The 12,936-nt window shown below is 40.9% G+C and overlaps 1 long non-coding RNA gene across 3 annotated transcripts; it reads left to right on the forward strand.

Moving 5' to 3' along the window:
* Positions 1–5,200: 5,200 nt before the first annotated feature.
* On the forward strand, positions 5,201–9,748 carry LOC119367571. 3 transcript variants are annotated; one of them, XR_005176346.1, is made up of 8 exons: positions 5,201–5,609; positions 5,719–5,804; positions 6,488–6,580; positions 6,655–6,696; positions 6,946–7,099; positions 8,547–8,661; positions 8,940–9,059; positions 9,615–9,748. It is a non-coding gene; the product is annotated as an uncharacterized LOC119367571 (long non-coding RNA). The 3 variants fall into 3 exon arrangements; XR_005176345.1 differs by having other exon boundaries at positions 8,547–9,059; XR_005176347.1 differs by lacking the exon at positions 6,488–6,580 and having other exon boundaries at positions 8,547–9,059.
* The last annotated feature ends 3,188 nt before the right edge of the window (positions 9,749–12,936 follow it).

Genomic DNA, 12,936 nt, shown 5'->3' on the forward strand with positions numbered 1-12,936 from the left:
TATACTCTTGTAGCTCCAAACATTCTGAAAAGTTAGGAAAACTTAGTCAATTTGTATATCAATCTTGTGTAAAAAGATCAAGATTTTATCACGCTTCGGTGAATTTTTAAAATTCCAGCAATGAGCGCAAAAGTTTCTGTTTTTCAACAAAATCAAATCAACTATCACCATAGATCATTCCAATGGTCTTACTTGGCTCAAACACTAATTAAAACACAATTACTACATAAGTAATAATGTGTATTCTCATAAAAATAGAAAATAAAAATATTGGGTTGTCTCCCAACAAGTGCTTTTCTTTAAAGCCTTTTAGCTAGGCGTTGATAATTTTAATGATGCTCACATGAAAGACAAAAAATAAAGCACGAAGAGAGCACCATAAAGCATGTGAAAAACAAGTTTAAGTCTAACATACTTCCTATGCATAGGAATTTTATAGGAAAACAAATTATCAAGACAAGCAACTTCTAGCATATGCAAAGGAGAAGAATAAAGCATTGATGATTTCAACATAACAACAGGTAATTTAGTAACATGAAGATTTCTACAACATATTTTCCTCTCTCATAATAATTACATGTAGGATCATAATCAAATTTCAACAATATATCTATCATATAAATTTTTCTCTTCATGATCCACATGCATAAAAGTTTTATAATCTTCCAAGATAGTGGGGTTAGCATCAACTAAATTCATGACCTCTTCAAACCCACTTTTATCAAAAAATTCATAAGACTGAACACTCTCCAAATATGTGGGATTATTTCTATATAGAGTTGACACTCTTACAAACCCACTTTCAATATTATCGCAAACATATTCATCATGAGCCTTAAATAAATTTTCAAGATCATAGGAAGCATTATCACCCCAATCATGATCATTACAATGAGTAGTGGACATAGCAAAATTAGCATCCCCAAGCGTGAGGTTTTGCATATCATTAACACAATTCACGTTAATATAAGTTATAATAACATCATTGCAATCATTCTTTTCATTCAAGGAGATATCGTGAATCACTTCATAAATTTCTTCTTTTAACACTTCATCACAATTTTCAGATTCATGAATTTCAAGCAAAACTTCGTAAAGATAATCTAGTGCACTCAACTCACTAGCAATTGGTTCATCATAGTTGGATCTTTTAAAAAGATTAGCAAGTGGATGAGGATCCATAAACTTTTTGCTTTCTGATTTGGAATAAATACACAATTATGGCAAGAAAACAAACCAAGTAAGACATAAAGGCAAACGGAAAGAAGGCAAATATTTTTGTGTTTTTCCGAAAATGTTTTAGAAGTGGGGCGAGAAAAACGAGAGCCAGATGGCAAATAATGTAAGTGCAAGAGATGAGAGTTTATGATAGGTACTTGGTAGGCATAATGTAGAACCTCCCAAGGAACGACGCCAGAAATTCTTCCTGCTAGTTTTTGAGCTTGCGTTGATTTTTCCCTTGAAGAGGAAAGGGTGATGCAGCAAAGTAGTGATAAGTATTTCCCTAAGTTAAGAACCAAGATATTAATCCAGTAGGAGGCACAAGCAAGTCCCCAACATATGCCCCTACACAAACTAACAAACACTTGCACACAACGTGAGAAGGGGTTGTCAATCCCTTCACGGTCACTTGCAAGAGTGAGATCTAATAGATATAGATATAAAAGATAAGTAAAAGGCAAAATAAAGTAAATATAAATAAATTGCAGCAAGGTATTTTTAGGTTTTGGTTTTATATATTTGAAAATATATGATGGAAAATAGACCCGGGGCCATAGGTTTCACTAGAGGTTTCTCTCTCGAAGAAAGCATACAGTGGGTGAACAAATTACTGTTGATCAATTGATAGGAAAGCCGATAGTTATGACGATATCTAAGGCAATGATCATGAATATAGGCATCACGTCAGTGACAAGTAGACTGACTCTTGCCTGCATCTACTACTATTACTCCACACATCGACTGACTCATGCCTGCATCTAGAGTATTAAGTTCATAAGAACAGAGTAACGCCTTAAGCAAGATGACATGATGTAGAGGGATAGAGCCAATAAATATGGTAAAACCCAATCTTTTTATCCTTAATGGCAACAATACAAATACGTGCCTCACTACCCCTAATGTCACTGGATGAGGACACCTCAAGAACCCATCACAAAGAACCTCTCCCATTGCAAGAAAAACCAATCTAGTTGGACAAACCAAATCGATAGATCAGAGAGAAATACAAAGCTATCTTAATCATGCATAACAGAGTTCATAAAAGACTCAAATAATATTCATAGATAATTTGCTTATAAATCCACAATTCATCGGATCTCAACAAACACACCACAAAAGAAGATTACATCGAATAGATCTTCAAGAACATTGAGGAGAACACTGTATTGAAGATCAAAGAGAGAGAAGAAGCCATCTAGCTACTAGCTATAGTCCCGTAGGTCTGTGGTAAACTAGTCACATGTCATCGGAAGGGCGGCAAGGTTGGTGTAGAGGCCCTCCATGATCGAATCGGCGGCAAGGTTGGTGTAGAGGCCCTCCATGATCGAATCCCCCTCCACGGAGTGCCGGAAAAGGCCCCAAGACGGGATCCCATGAGGACAGAAGCTTGCAGCGACGAAAAAGTATTTTTTTGTGTGCCCTCTCGTGTAGGTGTAGGGGGAATATTTGGGAATTTATAGTGTTGGAGTTAGGTTGGGAGAGCCACGTGGGGCCCACAAGCCCCCTGGCCGACAACCCCCCCCCCCCCGAGGCGCGCCCCCAGGGCTTGTGGCCCCCTCATGGGTCTTCTGGCCTCCTCCAAGTCTCGTGGATGTCTTGTTGTCCAAGAAAAAACATCATAAAGTTCTATCCCGTTTGGTATTGATTTTCTATAGAAGTCAAAAACAAGGAAAAAAATAGCAACTGACACTGGGCAGTAGGTTAATAGGTTGGTCCCAAAAAATGATATAAAATAGCATATAAAACATCGAAGATAGATAATATTATAGCATGGAACAATCAAAATTTATAGATAAATTAGAGTCGTATCACCATGTAGGCTGATAGATGGGATTGGTCTGTGCTATCAGAGCCGAGCCAAACCCTCATCATAAACCAAGGGCGGGAATACTTTGTAGCTGAGGAATGACTATGCGGAAAAAAATCCAACAAATGGTGCAACCGAAGGAAGGTAAGATGCTTATCGAAAGCTGGTATGGCCCTGGACACCTAAGAATTAGTCTGATAAATCAAGACTTAAGGAGGATTCATTAAACTCTTTCAAGACTAGTGACCCGAGAGGAATAATAACTGGGAGAACTGAGGCGCGTCCAGACTTGAAGACTGGTTCAGGGGCTACTGATGGTGCCCTGGTTGGGGGTCTATCAACACGTCATTTCTCACCCTGGTGGGCCGAGTAGAGGACCCCCCATGTCGGTTCACCAGTGGGCCATGTCGACGCGACCCATGGAAAATGAAAGGAAGATTCTCAAAGGCTTGACGTACACCCCAAGATATTAGAAGTCTTCTACAATACGTTATCCTTGCACGTAACCGACTAAGATGTATTCCTAGGCCCCCGGTACCCGTATAAACCAAGGGGTAGTGCTCGTAGACGACACACAACAATCTCCGAGTAGATAGACTATGTTTTGTACTCCATCCCAAAGCAATAAAACACAAGCAAGACATAGGGTTTTATTTCCATGGAGACCCCGAACGTGGGTAAAAACCCATTTCCTTTTACCATTGTCTCAAGACCTTAGTTCGGGACCCCCTACCTAAGATCTGCCGGATTTAGCTCTGTCACCAGGCATCCTCCCAAAATCTAGTTTTGCAATCACCACCGGCAGCTTTCTGACAACATCTATAAAATATATCTTTAACTTCCATCAAGCCATTCTAGAAATGGGAGTTGCTAGGAGATGGTTTGCACTGAGTCAAAGTTTTCTTTTCCAAATATTTCGTTCTAACCATCTTCTGCCAATCTCCCTCCTTGTTTTCTAGTCTCCAAAGCCATTTACAGAAAAGACTTATATTTTTAATATCAAAATTAGTAACTCCCAGGCCACCATGATCCCTAGGTTGGCACACATCATTCTAGTTTATCAGATGATATTTACGCACACCTTCTTTTTCTTGCCAGATCAACCAAGTCTGGGAGAAAAATCAAATCTTTTACCTACACCAGTTGGTAATCTAAAAAAGGAGCATGTGGCTAGGAATGTTACTCATGCAAGTTGCTACAAGAATTAGCCTACCCCCAGATAGGAAGCAAGCTCCTCTGCGATGTAGCTGCTTTTCTTTCAAATTTCTCCTTTCCAGTTTTTCAATCCTTATTACCAAGACTCTTATGATGCAAAGGAAGACCCAGATAACCAAAAGGAAAGTACCCAATAGCATAAGTAAAAATCTGAGCATGGTACTTCAATTTGGTTTTGCCCCACCAAAACAGCAAACCTCGCTTTTTAGAAAATTAATCTTTAGTCTAGTCAAATGCTGGAACCCACACAAATTAATCTTTGAGGGTGCAACTTTATATAAGTGTAGTCAAGAAATATTGATGTCACTAAAACGATGAACAACAATGGACATTCCTCTGGAGCTACCGCTGCCATTTTTATGATAGCTATCACATTGCATGTGAAATCCCACGTGTAAACTTTATGCACATTTCTAAAGAAGCGAATTGTGTGTTTCATGAGTTAGTCAGCTTGGCTAAGCATAAGGTATGCGGTGTGTGGATGAAAGATCACTAATGAAATTATTAGTGATTTAAATGTTCTTATATCCAAAAACATGGGACGGATCGAAACCTGAGCGTTCTCAGCGATTAGAGTATTTTGGCCGTCCGATCGGTTTGCTTGATGTGATTCCGGCCGTTGAATCGAGCCGCTCGAAGAACTTGACCGTCTGATCAAAATCTCGTCCCCCTGTAGCATGTTTTATCCCACCTGGCTCGCGTGTTGGTTACTCCTTCCGTCTGATCGGATCTTGCTAACCTGTGGGGTCCCGGCGGGTGGGCCGCGTTCGTCAGCGAGCGGGTGCGCGGGTGCGGCCAGGTTCGTCCATTCGCGCGCGTGCCTGCGGTAAATATCCCGCGCCACCACACATAATAGCGTGCCCCTGCTGAGGGTATTTTGGGTATTTCACCTGGTGGGTATATGCATGTCGTTGGGTGGATGGGTGCTTTCTCTCCTTCTGGTCCTCACTTCACCGATTGGGTGAAACCCTAGCCGCCACTCCCCGTCCGGCCTCTCTCCTCCACTCCCCATCGCGCCTCCTCTCCTCCACTCCCCGCAGCCGCCGACGAGCTCTCGTCCCCTCTCTCTTCGCCGAGATGGCCACCACCATTGCTCTCTCCTTGCCATCGTTGGGAGGCGTGTCAGGCCGTCGCTCGCCTCCCTCCTGCTCCCCATCGGGACAGGGCAGGAGGATGAGCGCCCTCCCTCGCGACCGCCTCAACAAGAAACAGCTGTCGCTGTCGCTGCCAATGAGGACATCTATTGGAACCCGTCCATCTACTCCCACATCTTCATCTTCCCCATCTCCGACGTGGCAGCGGGGGACGAGGGCGGCGAGGCGTGATGAGCATTCTGTCAGCGAAATCCGCCATTGACGGCCTCGAGGTATGCATCCCTCCTCCCCTTCCCTTTTTCTTATGGTTTTCGTCATTGTCATCCAGATCTAGTGCATGTCGTTTGTGCTGAAATTTTGCTCCCATCTGGTTTGCTGAAGGGTGCTGCTGCAGCACGGGGAAATTCGTCTACTTCCACGGCATAGGTTGTTTGTTGCTGCTGATGTTCCTCTCCTCTGCAGCCAAGGTGCTCTCCACCTCCATCGCTCATCTCCCTTTTCTCTGTATGTATTTGGTGCGTGTTGGATCCCAATATAAAGGTAATTTGAGGCATGCTATAGGTCATTTGTTTTGGGTTGTGACGTAGTCGTTGGATGGTGGATTAGCATAACTATGTCCATGGGATTTAAATTTTGGATGAACATACTTCAGTGCCTAATAATTTCAGAACCTTTGTGGTGTTGTTGCTTGATCCAGTTCAAGTTTTAAATCAATTGTCATAAAAAGGGCAACCTGGTGCATGTAGCTCCCGCTTGCGCAGGGTCCAGGGAAGGGTCCGACCACTTTGGATCTATAGTACGCAGCCTTTCCCTACATTTCTGTAAGAGGCTGTTTCCAGGACTTGAACCCATGACCTCATGGTCACAAGGCAGCAGCTTTACCACTGTGCCAAGGCTCCCCTTCTTTTAAATCAATTGTCATACCTGCAAATAATTTAGGTGTCGATAAAAAGAGCACTACAGTGATCCTCTGGCTATTTGAGTATTACACTTGATACATGAACTAAGTCAACTCAATGTAGCACCTTAATACTTGACATGGCTGTCTGTTTTAGTCTCGCACTGATATTTTACTCTCCTGAAGTATGACTTGCCGTTACAGATATTATTTCTGCTTACTGATAGTTGGGAAAATGTTTTTTTTCTAAAGTACTAGACGCTATATGACTGATCCGCCAAAGAGCGAACCTATTACTCGTGTCTAATGCATTTTACCAACCAACACGACTGTGCTCCTTCAGAGGTAGGCCCACTTCTTGAAGCCTACTTATTTTTTTTGCTGTTGCTAATCTCCCTTCCTATGGACACCTCTTCCAGATCTGCCGCCACTGCGAAGCCCAGCTCCTGAGTGCTTCAAAGGTGAGCAAGAAAGAAGAGGATGGGTGTGGTGCTTTGGTACTGATATTGCTTTGTACCTGCCCTGACTAGAAAATGTGTGTGTGTGAGAGAGAGAGAGAGAGAAAGAGAGAGAGAGCTTTGATGATAGGGTGTATGGTTCATAATCAATTCGCTCTGTAGATGTACCATTACTCATATTTTTAGCCTCCTGCAAGTCATCATTTTGTTAATCATGGTTACTGAAACCTTTCACTTCTTGTCCATATGAAGCAAAAGAAAGTCATGCAGTATGTTGCAATTATATTGTGATGATTGGCATGGAGATGTTGTCGTGTGGCCAATCATCAAGTGAAATGATCGGACGACCAGTAAGCCCAAATCACCGAGGACCACATCACCGCCGCCATGGATGCATCATATCAAGGTCTCCTTCCCTGCCCCCTATTCTTCTTCTTCTCCTTCTCTCTCTCTCTCAATCTCTGATGTGTTTCGATTTGGTAGGCTTGGTTCCCAACCTGATCGTGTAGACGCACGCACAAGTTAGGTCTTGTGATTTGTTTCGGGAACAGCTGCTGCTGCTAGCCTTGTAGTTAGCTATGTGTTGTTCGTATGTATGATGTGTAGCAGGTGCTTCAGGAACAACTACAAGCTTTTGTTGTTCTGTACCTTTGGCTGGACAATTGCACTGGTTATGTAGATGACATGTTGCATGTGCTTTGCACATGACTTATGTACGCTTAAAATCTACAATATATCATTTTGAAGTTCTTGTGTCCTGGTGCATGAAAACCACACATGCCTTTAGACTATGTACGTGAATTGTTTGACTATGGTCACCTGACCACTGCTCCGTAGATGGTTGCTCCTTTTGCCATTAGGCAGAACATCTTTTGTTTTTCTCTACGAACTGTAGGTGCTTGAAATAAGATAACTGGTAGCCAGTTCTTCAATGTGAACAACTGAGACAGATTTGAAACATGTTTTAGACGTTTCAGAGGTGGCATATAGTAGTTCATTGTTCGTGTATATTTTACCGAGACTACAAATGAATTTTAAAGCCACTGATTTAGGTTGAGTAAGCAAACAATATAAACGGGAAGAAAGTAAATTATTATTTTAGCAAATCAAACTAAGATTTATTGATCCAGGGATTGTTTATGAGGAGCACCATGTTTGCAGATTCGATATGAATGATTGGTTAGTATATAGACATGGTCATACAGTCTTTGGTTTGTGTTCTTTCCCAAGTACAGGTCCGTACAATTACTTGGTGATTTAGAATTTGTCTCAGATCGGGGATGATGTTAAAATATTTTGCACAAACATAAGGCTTGCATTTGTCACATGTAGAAACAAAAGAGTTTCCCATAGGTATGCCATCAACTCTGTCCACAAGTGTAACAATCATTCTTGCATCAGGGGATGAGAAAAATGGATAATGTATACATTCCATCTGTCATGAATATAACCTTAGTATATCTATGTAATTTTTCGCCTGCTAAATAATACATATTTGAGAATAAATAATTTCAGTTTATTCGCTCTTTTCTTTGCCTTACTGGATTTGAATCAGCTATATAGCTACACCGGATCAGTCTATAAACTGAAATCATATATATTTGTTCTTAAGTCATTAGTCAAGTGTATGTAACTTGTTGGTTGTCCCTTTATGTCATGAGCTAAACTGCTGACTTGGTATCTTCCATTTTGTGAATTAGCGGTGCGCCCAACTGTTGTGAAGTCTGAAAAATGGAAATGGTTGTCCATCAGTTGGGCTCTTTATTTTCTGCTTGGTTTTGTGAAATACAGTTTGATAAGTTGGATCCTTCACTTTGGTTTATAACAGTCTTACTCTTTTTTCTTTTTGGCAGGTGTTTGCCTTACAGTTAAGGTATTTTCCATCCTTATTCTACACAAGCAAACACATTGGTCTGACTAAGAAGTTCAAGGAGAATGACATGGCTTATGCTGGGTCTGCAACATTCAGTTATGTGGCATTCATGTTGACTGAGAAGATCTTTTCTGTTGTTGACATGATTTTGGAGGTTTGGTTCAATTAGAAAGATCAATGCCATGTGACCAGCATAGAAGATATTTTCTTATAACTACCCCTTCCTATCACTTTATCATCATTCCTGGTTGTGCGTTAATGAAAACTTACCTTCGGAGAAAATGATAATTATCTATGCTAGGTGCTAGCTAACTTTGTTTACCGAGTTTGCATTTATAATGTTCCATCTTACCTAATGTTGTTACTATTGCAGCTTGCAAGGACAGCTTAGTTGACTGCAACCTAGATCAATGTGCATTGGTCTGGAAACAAGAACAACCCTTTAGATTCTCGATATGGTCATTGTGAATAGCGAGGTCGATAGCTATATATTGTGAGTTCTAATTACTTGGTCCTTCCTATTACCATTGAATTGTTTATTGCGTGGCTATTAGCTGAGTAGTGAACCGGGAGTTGAATCATTGTTATAAGAATTAAATAAGCAGGATTGTGGCACGTCCATACTAAGATGTGTAGGGAAAAAGATCGGCCTCGCCTAGGTTATTGTAGTTAGTTGGGTTGTGAACACCTCAAATATCCCAACATCATCTATACTTGACATTTAGTTGGGTTGCTATGTTGCATTGGATGGTTCACTTACCAACGAATTAGATAATATTTATTGTTTATTTCTTATATTCTATAAAAGTGTCTTCTGATGCTCTTAAGCTACACAATCCCATAATTGTCAACTTGTCATGTCATAATACAACAAACTACCTTTTTTTACGATATTACTATGCTCATGTATGTTGCTGTCGTCACTACCTCCTCTGATCGAGATCGTCATCGTCCCATCTCTGTGTGTTACGAATATGCTCCTTTATTTTGCAAGAAGAAACTTGATTAAGATTTGTGTGATCAAGTTTATGTGTTGCCTCCTATGCAGTGTCCCTGGCAAGAGGACCGAGTGTGGGCGGGTGGGCATCGGCAAGACGGGTGATACGTCCATTTTGCATCATGCTTTTATATCAATATTTATTGCATTGTGGGCTGTTATTATACATTATATCTCAATATTTATGGCCATTCCCTCTTATTTTACAAGGTTTACCATGAAGAGGGGGAATGACGGCAGCTGGAATTCTTGCTGGAAAAGGAGCAAACGTTGGAAACCTATTCTGCACAGCTCCAAAAGTTCTGAAACTCCACGAAATAACTTTTTGGATTTAATAAAAAATTTTGAGCAAAAGAAATAGGCCAGGGGATCCACACCATGTCCAAGAGACAGGGGGCGCCCCCCTATAGGGCGCGCCCCCTATCTCCTGCCCCCTGGTGGGTCTCCGGCGTCCATCTTCTGCTATATCATCATTTTTACCCTGGAAAAAAATGTGGGCAAGCTTACGAGACGAAACTCCGCCTCCACGAGGCGGAACCTTGGCAGAATCAATCTAGGGCTCTGGCAGAGTTGTTCTATCGGGGACACTTCCCTCTGGGAGGGGGAAATCATCACCAACGTCATCACCAACGATCCTCTCATCGGGAGGGGGTCAATCTTCATCAACATCTTCACCAGCACCATCTCCTCTCAAAACCCTAGTTCATCTCTTGTATCCAATCTTTTATCAAAACCACAAATTGGTACCTGTGGGTTGCTAGTAGTGTTGATTACTTCTTGTAGTTGATGCTAATTGGTTTACTTGGTGGAAGATCATATGTTCAGATCCTTTATGCATATTATTACTCCTCTGATTATGAACATGAATATGCTTTGTGAGTAGTTACGTTTGTACTTGAGGACATGGGTGAAGTCTTGCTATTAGTAGTCATGTGAATTTGGTATTCGTTCGATATTTTGATGAGATGTATGTTGTCTTTTCCTCTAGTGGTGTTATGTAAACGTCGACTACATAACACTTCACCATTATTTGGGCCTAGAGGAAGGCATGGGGAAGTAATAAGTAGATGATGGGTTGCTAGAGTGACAGAAGCTTAAACCCTAGTTTATGCGTTGCTTCGTTAGGGGTTGATATGGATCCATACGCTTAATGATGTGGTTAGGTTTACCTTAATACTTCCTTTTGTAGTTGCGGATGCTTGCAATAGGGGTTAACCATATGTGGGATGCTTGTCCTAGTTAGGGCAGTACCCAAGTACCGGTCCACCCACATATCAAATTATCAAAGTACCGAACGCGAATCATATGAACGTGACGAAAACTAGTTTGACGATAATTCCCAATGTGTCCTCGGGAGCTCCTTTATTATTATTAGAATTTTTCCAGGCTTATCCTTTGCTACATAAAGGATTGGGCCACCTTGCTGCACTTTATTTACTTGTTGCTCGTTACTACCTATCACCTACTATTTCAGTGCTTGCAGAGAAAACCTTATTGAAAACCGCTTATCATTTCCTTCTGCTCCTCGTTGGGTTCGACACTCTTACTTATCGAAAGGACTACGATAGATCCCCTACACTTGTGGGTCATCAAGACTCTTTTCTGGCACCGTTGCCGGGAAGTGTAGCGCTTTTGGTGAGTGGAACTTGGTAAGGAAACATTTATATAGTGTGCTGAAATTTTCTGATACTTGTCACTATGAAGACTAATCCTTTGAGGGGCTTGTTTGGGGTATCTTCACCCCAACTAGAAGAGCAAAGAGTTGCTCCTCAACCTACTGAACTTTAAGAAAATATTTACTTTGAGATTCCTTCGGGTATGATAGAAAAACTGCTAGCCCCATTTGCAGGAGATGGAACATTGCATCCCGATTTACACCTTATCTTTGTGGGTCAAGTTTGTGGATTATTTAAGCTTGCAGGTATTCCCGATGATGTTGTCAAAAGGAAGGTCTTCCCTTTATCTTTGAAGGGAGATGCATTGACATGGTATAGGCTATGTGATGATACGAGATCTTGAAATTATAAGCGATTGAAGTTGGAATTTCACCAGATGTTCTATCCTATGCATCTTGTTCATCGTGATCGTAATTACATATATAATTTCTGGCCTCGCGAAGGAGAAAGCATCGCTCAAGCTTGGGGGAGGATTAAGTCAATGTTATATTCATGCCCCAATCATGAGCTCTCTCGGGAAATGATTATTCAGAATTTTTATGCTTGACTTTCTCTTGATAATCGCAACTTGCTCGATACTTCCTGTGCTGGTTCTTATATGCTGAAGACTATTGATTTCAAATGGGACCTATTGGAAAGAAATTAAACGCAACTCTGAAGATTGGGGTTCCGACGATGGTAAGGAGTCAGGTATGACACCTAAGTTCGATTGTGTTAAATCTTTTATGGACACCGATGCTTTCCATGGATTTAGCTCTAAGTATGGACTTGACTCTGAGATAGTAGCTACCTTTTGTGAATCTTTTGCTACTCATGTTGACCTCCCTAAAGAGAAGTGGTTTAAATATAATCCTCCTGTTGAAGTAAAAGTAGTTGAACCTATTACAGTCAAAGAAAAGACTATTACCTATAGTGATCCTATTGTTCCTACTGCTTATGTTGAAAAACCTCCTTTTCCTGTTAGGATAAAAGATCATGCTAAAGCTTCGACTGCTGTTCGTAAGAGTAATACTAGGACTTATACACCTCCTGAGCAAATTAATGTTGAACCTAGTATTGCTATGGTTAAAGATCTCTTGGATGAGGACTTAGATGGGCATGTTATTTCTTTCTTGGGTGAGACTGCTAATATTGCTAGACCTGATACTAAGACACGTAGACCTTTCGTATGCATGCCTGTTATTTCTGTTAAAATATGAGATCATTGTTATCATGGCTTAGGTGATATGGGTGCTAGTGCGATACCTTATGATCTTTATAAAGAAATTATGCACGACATTGCACCCGTTGAATTAGAAGACATTGATGTTACTATTAAGCTTGCTAATAGGGATACCATTAAACCTATTGGGATTGTTAGAGATGTTGAAGTTTTGTGTGGGAAGGTTAAATACCCTGCTGATTTTCTTGTTCTTGGTTCCCCACAAGATGATTTTTGTCCCATTATTTTTGGTAGACCCTTTTTGAATACTGCTAGTGCTAAGATTAATTGTGAAAAGAATATTGTCACTGTTGGCATAGATGGTATGTCTCATGAGTTTAAGAGTTTAGTAGACAACCTCGTGAAAGGGAACCACCTAGTAAGGATGAAATTATTGGTCTTGCTTCCATTGTTGTTCCTCCAACTGATCCGTTAGAACAATATTTGCTAGACCATGAAAACGATATGTTTATGAAGGAAATGGAGGAAATAGATG

Source organism: Triticum dicoccoides, chromosome 2B (genome assembly GCF_002162155.2).
Source record: "Triticum dicoccoides isolate Atlit2015 ecotype Zavitan chromosome 2B, WEW_v2.0, whole genome shotgun sequence".
Taxonomy (NCBI): Eukaryota; Viridiplantae; Streptophyta; class Magnoliopsida; order Poales; family Poaceae; genus Triticum; species Triticum dicoccoides.